We start from the raw sequence: 18,827 nt of genomic DNA, 5'->3' as shown, positions 1-18,827 counted from the left end.
AGCCGAGTCCTTTTTACGCCTGCTACATTTTTTTATTTTTCTCGCTCCACCCAACCCTTTGTCATCCTCGGCCACGCTTCCCATCTCTTGGTCTTGGACGATTTGTTGTCTGCCCTTCTTATGACGTGACTTGCCCAGGTCTTTTATTCCTTTTAATATCTACTAAGACATCGGCCACCCCTGCTTGCTCTCTGACGTAATCTGCTGTCTTCCTATCTCTTAGGCTTGCCCCTACCATTTTGCGTTCCATTGCGCGCTGGGTGCACCTTAGCTTGTTCTCGAGTTTATTTCTTATTCTCCAGGTTTCTGCACCATGCATGTTAGAACTGGTGAAATACAATGGTAAGTTGTACAGTTTACGCTTTACTCACAGTGGTATGTTGCCGGTCATGAGTAAAGAATGCCTGTTGTATGCGCACGAGCCCATCTTTTTCCTTCAGTGGATTTCCTTTACATGAGTAGGTTCCCCTGTAACTATTTGGCCTAGATCTGAGACACACCCTCTCACTGATACAAGGGTTGCATTGACTACCACGAGTTTTCGTTCTTGCACCAGACCACCTATAGCATTCTCTTTGTCTTCTGAATATTCGTCTCCAACCCTTCTTTGAGGCTTTCTGTGTTTAATACTTCTATCTTTTTTTTGTGTGTGATTCGTCGCCATCAGTGCTGAAGAGTACGACGGCGCAGCGAACCGTAAGTTGCTAAGATATTCTCCGTTAAACTTCACTCCTATTTATTCCCAATCTAGTGGCTGCAGTACTTCTTCAAGACAAACGGTGAATAGCAGCGGAGACATTGTATCTCCTTGACGGACCCATTTCGCGATGGGAATTTTCTTGAGAAGTAGCTGAGTGGCTGTGGAATCTCTATATATCATTGGCTACGATATGCACAAATGTTTCAAGCACTCGTTGTCGGCGCAAGAGCTCCAGAACCCCTGGTATCTCTGCCTAGTCGAATGCCTTTTCGTAATCTGTCAATGCCATGTAGAGTTGTTTTCTTTTTTGTTTTTGTATTTGGCAATGTTCTCAATTATTTGATTAAACGCATGAAAGTTTTCAAAGGACGTAGATCATGCAGCTTGTGCAAGTTAGGTAAGTTTGGTTTTTTTTTTTTTTTTTTTTCTCCGATAGCCGCCTGTTACTAAGCGCCCTCGATGGATCGCACGACGAGCTCTAGGGAACACGATCGAGAGAATATTTGTATCCCCTCCATCATTGCTTACTTACCAACAGTATACAACTGGATTGTTCCAACTATCATAGGGTGCGCATTATGGCTTCCCATTAGGGAGGGCCATGATTTCGCTGCAGACATACCGTGCACCAACCCCCATCTAGCTTGTCGAGTCCGAGAGAAAACAAGATTCGAAATGGATGAAAAATTGAGAACAAAGCGATGAAGCGCTCCTCGCAACGGCTATCCTTCGGCCCTTGGCTTTCCCGCGGTAAAGATGGAAGTAAATGGTTCTTGGGATGCAACATTACACTTCCTTGGCCGCCATACTCATCGAAAACCTTCATGGCCATAACCCCGCTATAGTGCCTGTAATGTATAGCGTCAGTATATTCTATAGGCATAGTAACCCTGCTCTTTAAGCAATGACGAGACAGTTAAGACTGAGTAAAGCTACAAGGCAGACTTGGCGCCCCCCCCCCCCCACCTAACTGTGCCAACTGAATTCAGCCAATATCGCCTTTCCCTTGAAATATATAGGAGGCTATAACTAGGGAGGGAAGGGAGTGGTGAAGTGGGCGCAGGGTGTCGCACTATAGAAGGCGGGGGTGGGACGGGGTTGCCGTAGTTTGGCGGTGCCTCCTAGCTGAGATGACATAACCCCCCCCCCCCCCGTCACTCCCGCCCCAGTGAGAGACCATGCGCACACTTGTGCCACCATGGCAGCAACCCTTGTCTCCTGGAGATATAAATCAAAATTGGGGGACGCTTAAGCTTCGCCTTTAAGAGTTGAGCGCGATAGCGATATCCTGCCCCTAGTGCGCACTTCGAACACTACGAGTGTTTAACAGAATGCGCGCACTAAGGTGTGTGCCTTATGTAATGGGTAGCATGCTTTAAACCAGGAGCAATTATGCGCGAGAAACTTTTTCAAAGTTGCGATGCACCCATTACGTGGTCTTAAGGAAATACGCGCAGTAATCTGTGTGCCTTTTGTAATGGGTGGCTGTCTTTAAACCACCAAGTCGTTATGATATTGAAATGGTGTGACGCCCGATGACAATGTACGCTTGTACCACGCAATATTACTGCGATATTACATCTCGTACTGTGACACCCATATACAGGACGCGTATTTTTGGGAAGCATGAAAGCTACTTTCAGTGCAGCTCCAAACAGAGGCGTGGCTGTGTGGTAGAATACCTGCTTGCCACGCAGCCGGCCTAGGTTCGATTCTCACTCGAACCCAACATTTTTAATATTTATTTTATTTGCAGCTTTTTCCATTTTTCGGTCACGGACAAGATGATGATTTTTCGCTCACAACCAACGGTGCCGACGCCGACGGCGGAATTTCTGCGATACGAGCTCTTTAACGCTATCGCGTTAAAACTGTCCTACGTATATTAGGGCGCCTCGATGCGCGTTTTGTCCGCTTTAGGGTGAGGACATCTGCGGCGTCTACTGCTGTACGCGGCTGCCATATTCATAGAGTTTCCTAAAATTAACTACAGGAGACTCTGGCGCTGCGATCGTTCAGCCACCATGGGAATGATGGGTAGTACACGGATTTGCCTAGTCTTCGTACTTGCGAGCTTCGAACGCACTTGTGGCTTTGTTTATTTCTGTGTTTTGGTTTTCTTTCGGATAAAATAATGGATCGTTGTGAACTTCGTGACCAGATTTGAATTGGTGAGCCTAAAAAGGTTAAAGTGGTGAAGTGGAACTGCTGACTTTTGCTGAACTTCGTTTTGCGACAAAGCGGATGCAGGCGACGCGGAGCCAAACGGAGTCCAAAGAACGAAGTTTAGACAAATCCGTGTACTACCCATCATTCCCATGCTGGCTGAAGCGCCATGCGTTGCAGCTCCCATAGACACTAGCGCCAGAGTTCCCTCTAGTAAGTATTGTAGGAAACTCTATGGCCATATTTGAGCCCATGGCGTCTTACAGGCATCTCACCACTCTATACTGTGGCTGCGCTGAGAGGAGCGAGACGCGGCGCAAAAAATGGCGTCGCGGCGGCATCAGCCCCTTCAGAGAATGGCAACACCTCGCGCACATCGAGGCACACTAATGTATATAGCCACCTTCCGCCACATTGCGGGATTCCGCAGAACTCATTTGCAATGTCCCATGTATATAACATAACGCGCTTCGAACCTTGAATCCACGTCTCAACACGAATCTGGAACAAGCGCAAGGTTCATTGAAAGTGCTCACCTGCACGCCACCCACTGGCACACGTATACGTCAAACGATTCAGGCGTGCTCGCCTTTGTTTCAGCGGTTGCACTTGCGACAGGGCAGCTGACAGCCAATCTTTAAGCCATTGTGCAACAGGGGCAACGTTACAAGGCGATACAAGTCGAACGTGCGAACGCATTGTTTTGCTTAGCGTGGGAAAGTGACACGCCTGTCTGCGTGGCGGGCACACTCGACTGAACACGGACGTTGACACGCGTTTTGAGTCACCCTTTTATGTTGGGTCGCCACTATATCCGCATTTCAGAAGCGCAGCACATTTCACGGCTTGTATACCAATTTTGCGTGATGCGTTGTGCATACTCGTGCAAACGCTGAAGCGCGTGGGCAATAGCTGCTATAGTCTCGCTTGCAAAAATGTCAGGGCCCCGGCCTATAACCACTATGAGAGTTGAAAGACAAGGGAGTGGTTTCTTTCCAGCCTTCACTACCCTTCCTACAGGCGCTATCTCCTCCCTCGCTACTTATCCCTTCATAAAACACCTGGGACAATGTGAGCACTAAGCGTTGAGCCTGTCAGGATTTGGCGATTTGCCGCTACAGGCTGTTATATCCGCTTGCGGCGACTAAAACGCACACAACTTCTTTTTTTTTATCGTGTAAACGAAGGACGAATATAAATAAAACATGATTGATTGATTGATTGATTGATTGATTGATTGATTGATTGATTGATTGATTGATTGATTGATTGATTGATTGATTGATTGATTGATTGATTGATTGATTGATTGATTTAGTGATTGATTGACAACGAAGGTAAATCAGTTGATCGCGCACGATAGTAGCTCCGGTAGCACATATGGCCTAAAACACGTCAATCTTAGGGATACAGGGGATAAAACAGATTATAAACCAATTTCGACGTTTTGAAAAGGTCACAGGAAATGTCGGCTTACATATCTTGTATGTGACGTCTAGAAGACGCACTTTCTAAGACCTGTTTTCTCGACAAGGAGAAGATCACGCGCCATTTGGTTCATGCATGCGTGGGCATGTATGAACCGCCGGGACTTGAAATTTGAACTCGAGCCTGCGCACGCCATCTCTCATTGCGATGAAGAAAGTAACGCGCAAATGGATAAGCACGTGTGGTGTCCACATGGCATCAGCAATCATGGAGACTTCAAAGCTCGTTAACCAGTGCGTAATTTACTCGCACTGATAACCGTCGAACTTCCTCACGAGCGTCTCCGCGCTGATTGTATGTCCATCCGGGCGCCTGTTGCAGTGTCAGTTAAGCTCGTCGATTTCGCATGTGCTGTCGCGCTCACCGGTCACGCCCTCTTTTGCTTTAGTTCGTTCTTGTGTCTATTCATGGAGGCTATGAATACAGCTGTGGAGAAACTATACTTTGCTGCGCGTTAAACTTGTGGACCCGATTGTAAGTACACTCTTAATCTTGTTCCACATAGGTTCCACTTAACACAGTGTTCGAAGTGAGTTAACCGTAACAGACATGGGTCTTATGTGGAACTGGGTTGATTCACGTGCTTTATCCGGAACATTAGCTGTTTTTTCTTTTAGTTTTTGCTTAGTTAAGTGGAACAGGTCATATTTAACCTAAAGCAACAATTGGTTCCAGTTACCGAATGGCGTGCTTTGCCACTTGTTCCACTTAAGACGCTGAGGCAACGTCGTATCTGGATCGTGTGTTCCATTCATATACTTAATGCGCATATGTGTAGACTTTAATCAAGGACGCGACGAGTCGGCCAGTGTGGCGTGCCCCGAGACCGCATGCGCAATTCCTCATGTTACACCTAACGTATGCTTTAGGTATAATCAGATATAATACGAATACCTATACATGTGGTAAAGATCCCCACCCAAGCACTCAGCACAGATGGTTAACCAGCGAACCTTAAACGTGCGGCCCCGACGTTTATTACGGGGTTAATCCCGTCGACTCGTTAAAGCCTTTCTTCATCATTAGTCACGTCTGTCCAGAAATTTTAATTGGCGTTTGACGCCTGTGTGTTCCCTTTTTCATATTCTGTGGACCAGCGGTGACTATAGCTTGCCCACTTTCTGTGGCACATAAACGTTAGCATTTCTTGCGTACATATATACACAGGAAGGACTACTTTTGGTTTCACCTAGCCATATTGAACTTCGCAGAAAAACTCATAAATTTAAGGGAAAAATAATCAATTTAAGAACATGTGAACAGGCTTAATAATTTGAGCGCTTGGCAGCATCTCCCATGCATAGCCGTGCAGCTTATATTTCTGAGCGCTGAATTTTCCACTTCATGAAGGCTACGTAAGAATAGCAACACGCGGAGAAGTTGCATTTGCGGATGCATGCCAGAGCGAAAATCTATGCCCATGGATGCCAGCTAGTTTACTAGCCAACGCGATGACTTATTTAAATTCTGACAATTTCATACTGCCTTTTCAGCTGGTAATGCTGATCACATCTTACTTCATTAAGATTACTTTCCCGTTCGCTAGAATTGTGCAATAATTGCGCTCGCGCTCTTTTTTTTTTCTTAGAGATTATATCGAAGAAAAAATAGATTATCTACGCCTTTCGCCTTGTTAAGCTAGACGACTTGTACACGTAAAATTATAGTATACAAAAAGAAAAAAAAAACGCCGTGCATTTCTCATCTCCGCCGACGTAAGTAAATTGTTATACCAGTTCTCACCTTTTTCTCTTTCCTTCACATTATATAGAAAACAGAAGCTCTTAATACAAAAGCCAATAAGACACACCGTTTCCAGGTTAATGGGGACATGAACTACACTTTTGATAAATGGCTTATATCGTATTTGCCTCAAACGGTCCTTCGTGCATGTATTTATACTCATTTTGAATGTTTAGCCCCGTGGCAATGCAAGCGAATAAAAATGAGAAAAAAACTTAATTAAACCGTTAGGGTATAACCTGCCTTTCGCAGTCGCGCCTTCTACAAAAAATGCAACGTGCGCGTCCGTACGAAGAATAAACTACATTCAGCGCACCCCTTTCTCCGATTACGAAACCACTACAGTGCTGCAACGGAACAAAGCACACCAAGATCTGTACTGACGCCGGAAAAGAAACGACTGCAGCGCCGCCGTGTCTCCCTGCAGCGCATTTTGTGAGAAAAGAGCGCGCTATAGCCGACAAGTAGGGTGCCTTGATGCCCGCGCGCTCCGCTGAGGGTGAGGACAGGCGCGTCGTCTGCTACGACGGCCGCCATTGCGAATCCCGCCGCAGCTTGGCAGCATGCGAAACGCGCTACACAAAGCGCTTGCGGTGCGCGGATACATCCGGAAATAAGTGCACGCTAGTGAGCTTTCCCTTTTTCTTTTCTTTTTTGAAGCTTGGGCAGCTTTTATTGCTGTTGTTGCCTAAATGTTTATCAAGGAAGCATGTAATCCATGTAAGCTCATGGCCTGTGCATGTGTTATGCGCTGAGGTAGACGTAGATGCGCGCACTATCAGTGCGTTTTTCCTTCTTTTAGGGGCCAAGCTCCTTATGCCGTGGGTCTGTCCATCGTCCGTTTGTAGCGTTGTAGTAGGCACCTCTAGCTCGTGAGAAGCGCGCGTTCTGGTATGCAGTAGAAGAAGACGACGTTGACGAGTGAGACTCTCGTGCGTGTTCGCCTGTGTGGCATTATTTCTTCTTTACTGCGCGCGTTCTGGTATGCAGTAGAAGAAGAAGACGTTGACGAGTAACGGAGGGCACGGAGGGCGGCGGCAGCGCGCGCTCGCAGACAGAATCCTGAGGTGAGAGCCCGCGAGGACGAAGCTGCACGTCGACGCCGCGAAGCAGATTCCGCCGTCCGAGCCCACGAAGCCGAAGCTGCTCGACAAGCTGCACGGCTGCGGCGAGAAGACCCCGCCGTTCGAGCCCGCGAGGCCGAAGCTGCTCGACAAGCTGCACGGCTGCAGCGCGAAGACCCCGCCGTTTGAGCCCGCGAGGCCGAAGCTGCACGGCTGCGGCGAGAAGACCCCGCCGTTCGAGCCCGCGAGGCCGAAGCTGCTCGACAAGCTGCACGGCTGCGGCGCGAAGACCCCGCCGTTCGAGCCCGCGAGGCCGAAGCTGCACGGCTGCGGCGCGAATCGGATCTTCAAAATGTTAAAGTCCGTGAAGCGGCGAGAAAGCGCGCGTACCGGCAGGCAGAGCCCGAGGTTGTGCATGCACGTGAAGTGGCTGCAAAACGCATCAGGAGGGCTCTGCCCGAAGGCGCCGACGCGCGCTTCCAGCGGGACTTCCTTGATAACAGTTTCTGCCATAGTTGCGGTGTGTGCAACAGATTGTGGTTCTCAAACAATCTAGTCACAATATCTTCCATCAAGAAGGACCACGCTCGCGCTAATGCCATCGCCATGCTGCAGCACGAGTTCGCTTCGCCCCACTCATCATCATTCACCACGTGGATATGCTGTGATTTTTTTTTTGTATCTGCAGTTTATTTTTCTGTATCTGCAGGTTTTTTTTTTTTTTTGCATGCCCAATTGCATGCACATATTATTGAGTGTTTCCAATACTGTTTTACACTTTGTGCGGCAGATGCACGGCGTCGTTTATTTGTCTCTTTCATTAATAATAATGTCTGAGGTTTTACTTGCCAGAACCATGATATGATTATGAGGCACGCCGTAGTGGAGGGCAATATGAATTTTGACCATCCGGTGTTATTTAACCTGCACTGACATCACACAGTACACGGGCCTCTAGCATTTCGCCTCCACCTAAATGCGACCGCCGCGGCCGGGATCGAACCCGTGACTTTCGGGTCAACAGCCGAGCTCCGTCACCACTATACCACCGTGGCGGACGTATTTTTTTAAGGCGAAACCCTTAAATGCCTCATCAAACGCGAAATTTGACTGTCGGCGTCCCGCGTCTACGGCATCAGCGTACCACCACGTCGGGGACGAGGGATGCAGAAAATCATCGTTACGTGATGACGTCAATATATGACGTCATCATGGCTTCGCAAATTTTGGCGGGACGTCATATGATGGCGTTATCACATGACATCGTAACTTGGTCGAACGTGGGCAGATCACGGAGGCAGTGCAAAACCAGGTGAGGTGCCTCTGACCTTGGAGGCAATGCAAAACCGCGCTAGGTGCGCAAAAAACTGAGAAGATGGCTTTCGCTTTCGAGCCGTCTTAAGCGAACGCATAAGGGAGCCTGTGAGTTTTTATTTCATTAACTGGTTTTCCATGACGTACTCATTGTACAACTTGACTTTGTTTCTTGCATTTTTTTTACTGACATAGCGTGTCTACTGTACACAATGCTTCCCTGTCTTCTTGTTGTTTTCATGCGTCTTCTTTGTATAGACGCTTCGCGAGAACTGTTTGTATGCGCATTCTTATATGAGCCTTCAGGGCTTACATTATTAGTAAATAAATAAATTATGTTTGCGCAAAGCAATAAAATACTGTGTGTGTGTGTGTTGTGCGTGTGTGTGTGGCCATTCATTTGTGCACATTAATGCTGCGCTGACAGAAGCAATTACACAAATAAAACATAAATTACACAATAAAACACAACTGCCACTAGTCGCTTTACAGTGATCGTAAATGATTAAAAAAACAGGATCTGCGTAATTAAGACAGGACGAAAATGTAACCTTGAAACACAGAAACAGGGAAGGATAAAAAACATTTAACTGCACACACACACATGGGCATCAGACCAGCACAGAAGGCGTGCTTGAAACACGGAAAGGAATATAAAAAAGAAGAACCCGCCGTGGTTTTAGTTATGGTGCTTGACTGGTGACCCGAAGGTTGCGGGATCGAATCCCGGCCGCAGCTGCCCCATTTCGATGGAGGTTAAATGACAGAGGCCCGCGTACTTAGATTTAGGTCTACGTTAAAGAACAACAGATGGTCAAAATTTCGGGAGCCTTCCAATATATACGGCGCCTCTCATAATCATATCGGGGTTCTTGGGACGTAAGTTCTCACAAATAATTATTATTAGGGAAAAAGAAGGAGCTGATCTGCAGACAAACACGCATAATATATTCCATAATACATTTCAAATCACAAAAATAGCGAAAGCAAAAATCAAAGGCAGATACAGGACCAACCAAGTGCAGTAAAGAATGTTTGCGAAGAAAAATGCAGGATTCACGCACACGTGAACCAAAGCATTTGAAGCATGTAGCTGATATCACTGTGTCCATTTATTACGCAAGGTTAACACCAGCAGAACTTATCCTTGCATGTGCATTCGAAATACCGGCCGGAAACTTACGCTGCAAGTGCATAATGTGTTCTTCGGATGCCGCTTGTCACGTTTGATTTTTACTGTCCAAAGAAACCTCGTAACTTCTAAAACGATACAGCTTCCAGCGTTCCTGAATGATTGGTGCACTGCGGTACGCAACACCCGGCCATGGTGACGGTAGCGAGCGCATAAAACTGGAGGGAAACGAGCACCGACCTAAAAACAGCACGCGCGCCACGCACAAGTGACCGGGCGGGGGATTCAAAATGGCGGCCACGCTGCCGCCAAGGCCGAGGAGGCGGCACCTGCCCTTTCAAAAGCTGACACCACTCTAAGCGGGGGCGCGCGCATCGAGGCACTCTACCGACAAGCGTTTACTAGCGGAGCGTTGTGGAGGCTACAGAGTTACAGTGGCAAATGCTTCGCTAGTTCCACTTACTGAGACACAGCACTATAGAAGCAATAGAAGCTTGCCCGAGCCTGCCGCCCCGCCGTTTTTAAAGACGATAGTCTTTCTTGGGGAACCTAAACGCCTAAATTTTGGTCTGTCTTTCTGTCTGTCTGTCTTTCTGTTTGTCGGCACGTCCCTCGATTCAGCCACCCGGCCAAAGTTGAACCACTTGCTTACCGCCCACCCATCTTGAACTGGTATGGCTGTTCATACTAGTGAACGTTGTCGATCAAAAAGTAAATATTACGCATATCTGAGGCGTAACATCATTAGGTAAGTATTAGGTGGTGTGTTCGTTTAATAGAAAATACACATAGATACGCAATTTTAAAGACCTTGATGGTATGCGTTTAACGTTGAGACAGTAACGCGTTTATTAAAAGATTGCCTCAGCTGAAGCGATCAGCGGTCCAAGCCGAGCAAGCGCGAGCGCCAACAACAACCGTCTTCGTCGTCTTCTTTCGCAGGCGTTCTTGTCTGCGCCCTACCATGTTACAAATCACTCCCCCGCGGAAAAGGAGCCATCCTGGCGACCTAAGGAACAGGTACAACTGGTGGGTCATAATGCGGCTTCAGTCGATCGACGTGAACAGTCTCGCGGCCGCGATGACGGCGGTCCGTAGATGATTGAACAGGCTCAATCATATAGTTAATTGGGGATGCTTGACGTAGGACGCGGTAGGGGCCTTCGTACTTAGGCAGTAGCTTTGTGGAAAGGCCAGGAGCGGAGGAGGGAACGCGAAGCCACACCAACGTTCCAGGCGAATACGACTGAGGAGGCAGGTTTTCGTCGTGACGGTCCTTCTGGCCCTACTCGCCCTACAATGTTACAACCCTAGTTTCTTAAGGTGCGCTGAAAATGCGACTGCGCTGAAACTTGTCTTCCTCCGTGCCCTCTGCACAAGCTCATGTTGTGTTTCGGTTTCGGTTCAGTATTGCATTGTACGAATGACAGGGGGCGCCGCTCTGGCATTCCTGTTTTACCCAGGCGACGTGTAAGTAAGAGAGTTTGTGGAGAGTACTCGTTGAGTGCGGACGTTTCTTCTCCTTCGGCGCATCGCGCCAAACAGCCTGTTCGGGCTGGCCGGCGTCCCCACCGGTCGCGTTGGTCACCGCCGGTCTTCGCCTGCCGCTGCGCCGGGACTACCAGCCCGCAACACAGCACTCATGTTTCCCGACGTATTGCCAGATGGCGTCTATATCTCACGCAGCGCCTCTTCTATCGTCTTTAGACGACATTTGCAGCGAAGCACGCAGATACACGGCCAATTTTTTGTGCCGGTGAACGTGCGTGCTTTGTCGAAGATTTGATCACGCTTGTCTACATAGTTCCGGATATTCTTGGACCATCGTTCACAAGTTTTTCTGTTTACGCTCCTGGCGTTTCATTCAGCGGTCACTTCAGGTGAGTGGTGAACGTTTATACTGCTTCTAAATTAGTGACGAGTCGGGGTATAAATGGGGATCCCCGGCATGCTTTCCGCCATTCTGCCCACTGGCTTTCATCTCGTAATGTTTTGTGTGGCTTGAACGTTTCAACGGCCGCAGCATAATGAAAGAAGTTTACGCGTGTTGTAGGCTGCATGAACGCACAGACAATTGTAAATAGCGTATTCGTAGCCCCATGTAGCTCTTTTATGTGCAAAATCAGCTGAGAAATTGCGAACTTTAGAATGTCATTGACGGCAGGGACAGTGTTCCGGTTAGGTGTGCGCAGCTGTGAACTCGGGTCACTGAGAGGTTTGCTATATTAAACAGTTTTTCTAGGGGAGTTTCAGTGAATGACATCGTTTGCTTCCATAATAGCGCTCGTAAGCGAGCTAGCAGCATTCGCGCTGGCCTTTCTTGCATTCCTGGCTGACCTCTGCAGTCTTTCCAGCGAAATGGTACGCATCGCGCTCAGAGACTTCATGACTACATTTTTTTTGTGAGAAAAGAGCGCGCAATAGCCGACAAGCGTTTACTAGCGGAGCGTTGCGGAGGCTACAGAGTTACGGTGGCAAATGCTACAACGTATTGCTAAGCGTAGTGTTTGATGGGAGGTTCGACTTTTTTATTTGGCGTGGTATCGTTTGGTGCAACTGCTGCTGCAATTTCTTCAAAAAGCGCTCGAGCATAGCGCGAACTTATCTGAGAATAATAACCGAAAATTATTTTTTGTAGCGCTACTTCCCACACAACCAAGACACGTTTTTAAAGCATTCAGTTTTATGTGAGCATGTTATGGCCCACTGCAGCTAACGTAATAACGAACTTGCTGTGGCGGTACCGACTAGAGCAGGGGTCGGCAAACTTTTGAGGCAAAGGGCCGAGTTGCACGAAGTCGACACGGCGGGTCCGGACGGCATGTCTAAGGCGGGCAGGGGGAGGGAGGGGGGTGCCAGAAAACTGGTGAATTTACAATAATGTACAAAATTGAAGTAAAAATCATGTTTATTTTCAGCACGCATGTGACGAGGTTGCAGTTTACAAACATACGCTAACAGCAAAAACCTCATTTAAGGCCAACACTACCATGTCGACCTTCATAAAAGAAGTGGCGATGTAGGAGAGGGGGGGTCCTCGCGTCGAGAGGGGGGGTTCTCGCGTCGAGTTGGGGGGTCGTCGCGTCGTACCGGGGGCCGCATCATACTGTCCCGTCTAGACCTTTGTTCACGCAGGCTTGCCAGTTTCTTCACAAAATTCTGTTGGCCGATCAGTACAAAAAATAATGTGCGACAATGTTGTTCCTAAAGTGAACGACTGAGGCAGCTTCTGGAGATGCCGGGTTTTTGAAAATAGTCAATATTGTTCAGTTTTTGAATCAGGTATTCTTTGTTTACCATGTTATGGTCATGGAATTTTTTTGCTCAAATTTGAATTGTTTTGTTTTGAGGGAGACAAGCCATGAAACAGTCACATCTAAAAAAAGTTTTGACTGCTTTAGCCTGTGTATGTATACGAGCATGGCTGCATTTTTTATTGTTTCTCGCGCTGTTATGCTTCGTTGCCGTAACAATTGTCCTACAATTTCTTAACCAGCATTGTACTTGGCTATTGTTAGGCTCTTTGATTAACGGCTGCATCTGGGAAGTATTCATTATTTTGTTGAGTGGATTTATATAAGTTCCGTACACAAAAAGTGTGTTTGGTTATTAATCATTTGAGAAAGTGTTTCATCATACTCTCAGCTGTATTTGCCCCGCCACGGTGGTCTAGTGGTTATGGCGCTCGACTGCTGACCCGAAGGTCGCGGGATCGAATCCCGGCCGCGGCGGCTGCATTTTCGATGGAGGCGGAAATGTCTGAGGCCCGTGTACTTAGATTTAGGTGCACGTTAAAGAACCCCAGGTGGTCGAAATTTCCGGAGCCCTCCACTACGGCGTCTCTCATAATCATATCGTGGTTTTGGGACGTTAAACCCCAGATATTATTATTATTATTCTCAGCTGTATTTATCTTTCTTAGTTTAAGTCAAACATTTGGAGCCTAAGTAAAACTTCACCAGTGAAAAGCTGTCCCTGTAGTATTCATCCATATATCATTGTTTGTGAAAATACTTCTGTTGACAAACATTACTGTTAACATTTTTCAGATGTCTTGTTTTAAAATAAAATTACTATGAACTATTATTTAATAATTTGTGTCCCTTATTGTGTTTATTATTCCATGCATAAGAAACCACCAGGGAACCTTGTCGGAAGTGGGATAAAAACTTCCCTCTTTCTCTACGGGCTTAAATCCACTGCTTCATGACCAAGAAATGCTTACTATGGCACGCCGCCGCATGACAGCACACCTAAGAGATGAAGTCACTGAATTGCTGGAGTGATTAAAAATTGCATAACTTGTCCTTGGAGGCGTAGTCATAGTTAAGGCACTTCATGAGCATTACACAAATTCTGTTTCAGGTAGAACAATTTGATTGAAAGCTCTAACCCTCCGGCCAGAAGGTGGAACTACTGTGCCTTTGCAGAAACTCTACATGAAGCTTATCCACGAATGGTATGGAAAGAAAAGGAACTTCAGCAGCTTGGATGGGTGAGCTTGGTTGAAGCATTCCTGGCCGTTGTTATCAAAAAGCGTTAGTTGCTTTGTTTTTTAAATGAAGTGGCTGCGTGATCACAACAGGTGTCATGAAGCACAGCGAAAAATCAATTTATTGTTGCAGCTATATCTTGTTCAACGTGGTGTTCTGCTGCCGAAAATTGGCCACAGCTTCAGTATACAGTGAACACCGAATATATTTGAAAGTGCTATTCTGGCATGTAACGATGAGAAAATATTTGGTTTCTTGGCATTTCCGAAAAGTTGTCACTAAATAGCAGGTTTTTTTGTGTTATTATTTAAAATATGTTCTTTTGCAGATTGGGTTCATGCGTTCAGTCAGCAGCTCAAGAAAGACCCGGAAATTGCGAATTAAACCACGTTTTGCACTGACCTCTAACACTTCTGAACAAACAACTGATATCTCGTGCGCTGAAGCACAGCGTGAGCTAAGGGTGAGGGCCACAATTTTTAGCCAGTCCTCCTGGTCATTTTCATTTGCTCTGGGAAAAAAATTTTTGGTTTCATATTAAGTCAGCACTGCACGTATACCATTGTTTCTGCAGATGCATTAATGGCATGCATCTTGGATGCCATTGTTTGAATAATTATTGTGACCTAATTCACGGGTATTTGTGGCATAGCACTTACGTAATATTTCTTACTGATTCACAGGCAATTTCAGAAACTGTCACAGACCCAGATCGAATTGATCTTTCAAGAATGAACATGTTGCTGCGTGCAACCATTCAAATACGACAGCAAAATCCAGTTGAGGAGCTCCCTGTATACCTTCTGAATGCAGCTGTGGTAAGCTTATCTCCATAAACATGTAACATTATGCATGTATGGCTTCACATTTGTGAACTGTCTTTTTCTTAAGCTGCTTCTGAACGAAATGTTCTTCCATTAAATTTTCATTTCACTACTAAAAACAGCAGCGTTCACACCTTTGTCCGCATGCTTTTTTCAATGCACAGGCTCTGAGTATACATGCTTAGTGCATAGTCCATTTGCAAAGCACGGTGCATGAAAAGCAAAAGGCGGGAAGCATCACTAGAACAGGCCAAATCCGAGTGATTCGTACAGTTATGCTGTTAGCAAGAGAGCAAAAAAACATAGATTGAAAGTAACCGTTTTTCGCGAAATATAGATTGTTGAAAAATGGGGCTTCTGTTACAAAGTATGTAAGCTTCACCAATTTAAAAAGAGCTCATGGAAGTTTTCAATGTGCCCAAGAACAAACCACCTTAACTCAAAAACTTATACACTGAGTGTTTCTTTAGACATTTATTTTATGAAAAGCTATGTGCCTAATGAATGTGACATTTGAGTGCCGTGTGTACTGTCTTTTCAGTTGGCATGGAGGTTGAGATTAGGTTTGGGGCATCATTGCACACTATGGAAAGTGAACTTCATAGAATGCTGGAAAAGGTCAGCTTGAGCAGCTCTGTTCATATTGACAGCTATCTACGTCCTAAAAAATCAGAAGTTGCTTTAATATCTATGGTGAGCACCTGGGAGGAAACATAAATAAGGTGGCATTAATTCATTGCACTGAGGTGCTTAATCCTTTCTAGGAACAATGGCTAATAAAAATATAATGTCAGTGAGCACACCAAAGCGGCTTTGCTACAGATAAGTTTGATATTCACAACAGCTTAAACATACTTAAAAACACCTTAAAATAAATGGTTCTTTGCAGTCCATTAAGTTTTATGGTGTATGGTGAAAAATAGCGCGAATAAACGTAAGACAAGACGAAGAAGGCTGCAGCACAAGCGCATACTGACAACTGAACTTTTATTAGAAAGACGGAAATATATAGGAAGCCCAAACCACATGTTCACCACGAACAGAACCAAAACCCCCAGATGTGCGCATCCAGGTATCTTATCTCTGCATTATTTAACGCAAGGGAAGGCTATGCGACACAATCATCTCCAGCTTTCAAAATGAAAAAAGCTTCAACGAGCTCACGTGCTGATCACGTGCGAGCACTTTGGAATCACCTACACTCACGGCAGTGCAGGGTCAAATTTGACGAATGCTGACCATTCAAAGATCGACGGTGATCTTGCAGGCGCGTATTCAGACAGCGGCCTGTCTGTCCCATATAGCATTTACCGCACGTGAAAGGCCCTATCACGTCCCGATCACGTGCGAGCACTTTGGAATCAGACAAGCGAGGAGTACACCTACACTCACGGCAGTGCAGGGTCAAATTTGACGAAGGCTGACCATTCAAAGATCGACGGTGATCTTGCAGGCGCGTATTCAGACAGCGGCGTATCTGTCCTATATAGGATTTACCGCACGTGAAAGGCACCTGATACAAAACTGCCTTGACACAAACCAAAGGACTGTCCCTCTATTTCACCTTACATTCATGCCATTCCTGCACAGTGTTTCCCATCCCTTTCTTGCACGGTGTTTCCCATCTTCTCAAGAAGGTTGGTGCTAGATATGATATTGATGTTGTTTTTTCGGCTTAGAATAAGCTTGGTAGAGTATGCGCCACGGTTGAAAGGAAGGTGGACGGGACTGCGCAGAAATGGCATGAATGTAAGGTGAAACACAGGAACAGCCCTTCGCTTTGTGGCAAGGGAGTTGTGTATCAGGTGCCTTTCACGTGCGGAAATGCTATATAGGAGAGACAGGCCGCTGTCTGAATGCGCGCCTGCAAGATCACCGTCGATCTTTGAATGGTCAGCCTTCGTCAAATTTGGCCCTGCACTGCCGTGAGTGTAGGTGTACTCCTGGCTTGTCTGATGCCAAAGTGCTCACACGTCATAGGGACCAGACGGCACGTGAGCCCGTTGAAGCTTATTTCATTTTGAAAGCTGGAGATGGGGGACTGTGTGGCAAAGCCTTCCCTTGCGTTAAATAAGGCAGAGATAAGGTACCTGAATGCGCACATCTGAGGGTTTTGGTTCTTTCCGTGGCGAATATGTGGTTTGGGCTTCCTATATATTTTATTCTTTCTAATAAAAGTTCAGTTGTTAGTATGAGCTTGTGCTGTAGCCTTCTTTGTCTTGTCTTACGTTTGTTCGCGCTATTTTCATTCATCATGAATTACCAACTCGCCAAACAGTCTAGTCTTCTAAGTTTATGGTTTATTTGGCCTGTCATAAATGTATAAAGTTGCCCTGAATAACAATAAATAAAAACGTAACCCACTAATAAGCTTTCCTTTCCACATTTCTTGTTGTTATTCAGTGTAGATTGCCACATGTGACTTAATATATTTTATTATTTGAGGAGGTTAATGTTTATCTGCAACCTTTAAGAGTGGCTCAAAACAGTGCGCTTGTTATATTATGGTGGAAATGTTATAAAACTGCTACATGATAAGGCTTTACATTGGGATGCAATAAACGTTTTTTAGGACCAGCATGATACCAGCAAGCTTCTTCTAGGGCCGTGTGTTATCATGGAACCTGGATCAGAAAGAACTGTATGCAAGAAACACACTGTGCGCCTTGTGCCTGGATGTTCCGTTGAACGTGGACTGATTCTGTGTTTGACTTTTTGTTTCATACTTGATCTCGTATCCGCATGCGTTTGGATAAACTTTAGGGTTGTTGCAAACCATCCTACTAAAGAACAACACATTTGAGCAATGCTTTATGACACATCGGCTGAAAGCTTTGCTGAAGCAGCTGAATAGCTGTCTCACGAGGACAAGCCACAAGGCTGACCGGGCTGATAACTGAATATGCAGGTTTCGTGTTCATTCCAAGTGTGCTGATGTTCATCGTACTGACTTGTGTACTATAGTTTACTCATGAGTTTCTAGTCTGGCCTTGCATTGCCTGTATGTGCTGTACTTGTCTCCATCTCACCATGCTGCAAAAGGTTTTCTGCAAAATAAAGGAGTCAAAAGTGTTTTCCACACATCTTACTGATGTACTGCCAGCCGGAATAGCAGGCCTTGTTAGCAGTACTGTTATGCTGCGAGTATTATTTCATAGGGTTGAGTGCCATCAGCAATAGGCTTCAGCTTTCAGATCATGCCCATGTGAAGCATGGGCGAAAGCTATCACAATTGTAGCCTCACATAGATTTTGTAACAGTGCAATTTCTTTTAATATATATATATATATATATATATATATATATATATATATATATATATATATATATATATATATATATATATATATATATATATATATATATATATATATATATACGTTCTACAAAGAGCGTTCAATAGGGCTATTAAAACAGACCTAGCTGCTGGAACTCTGATCCAGCTAGTAAGTGGGACGCTGGAGCGCATAGGGCCCAGTGCAAGTAACCGAACACTGTTCCGCATAGCTGAGCTTTATCTGGAGCACTAGCTGCGCCTACATAAGCGGAACTTTTTTGCAAAAAAGTTCCGCTTACTAGCTGGAACTTATCTGGAACTAGATTAAGAGTGTATGTCTGTGTGGAGCGACTGTTACGCTGACTGAAGGTTAGTCCCGTAAGATTCCCTGCGGAAAAATGCCCTCATCAGCTTGCGCGCGGGACGCTCTCACATCTTCCTTTCTTCTATTCTCGAGGTACGGACGTAACCCGCCACGATGGTCTAGTGGTTATGGTGCTCGTATGCTGACCCGCAGGTCGCGGGATCGAATCCCGACCTTGGCGGCCGCATTTTCGATGGAGGTGAAAATGCTTGAGGCCCCATGTACTTAGATTTAGGTGCACGTTAAAGAACACCAGACGGTC

General features: G+C 45.9%; 1 long non-coding RNA gene across 1 annotated transcript; it reads left to right on the top strand.

The window, feature by feature from the left end:
• Positions 1 to 13,994: 13,994 nt before the first annotated feature.
• Positions 13,995 to 17,988, top strand: LOC119400659 (uncharacterized). Its single transcript, XR_005185143.2, has 4 exons — positions 13,995 to 14,102; positions 14,429 to 14,563; positions 14,784 to 14,918; positions 17,497 to 17,988. It is a non-coding gene; the product is annotated as an uncharacterized LOC119400659 (long non-coding RNA).
• Positions 17,989 to 18,827: the final 839 nt, after the last annotated feature.

This window comes from Rhipicephalus sanguineus, chromosome 7, assembly GCF_013339695.2.
Source record: "Rhipicephalus sanguineus isolate Rsan-2018 chromosome 7, BIME_Rsan_1.4, whole genome shotgun sequence".
NCBI classification, from domain to species: domain Eukaryota; kingdom Metazoa; phylum Arthropoda; class Arachnida; order Ixodida; family Ixodidae; genus Rhipicephalus; species Rhipicephalus sanguineus.
Note: the sequence above shows the minus strand (reverse complement) of the source record. Positions and strands in the feature narration are given on the sequence as shown.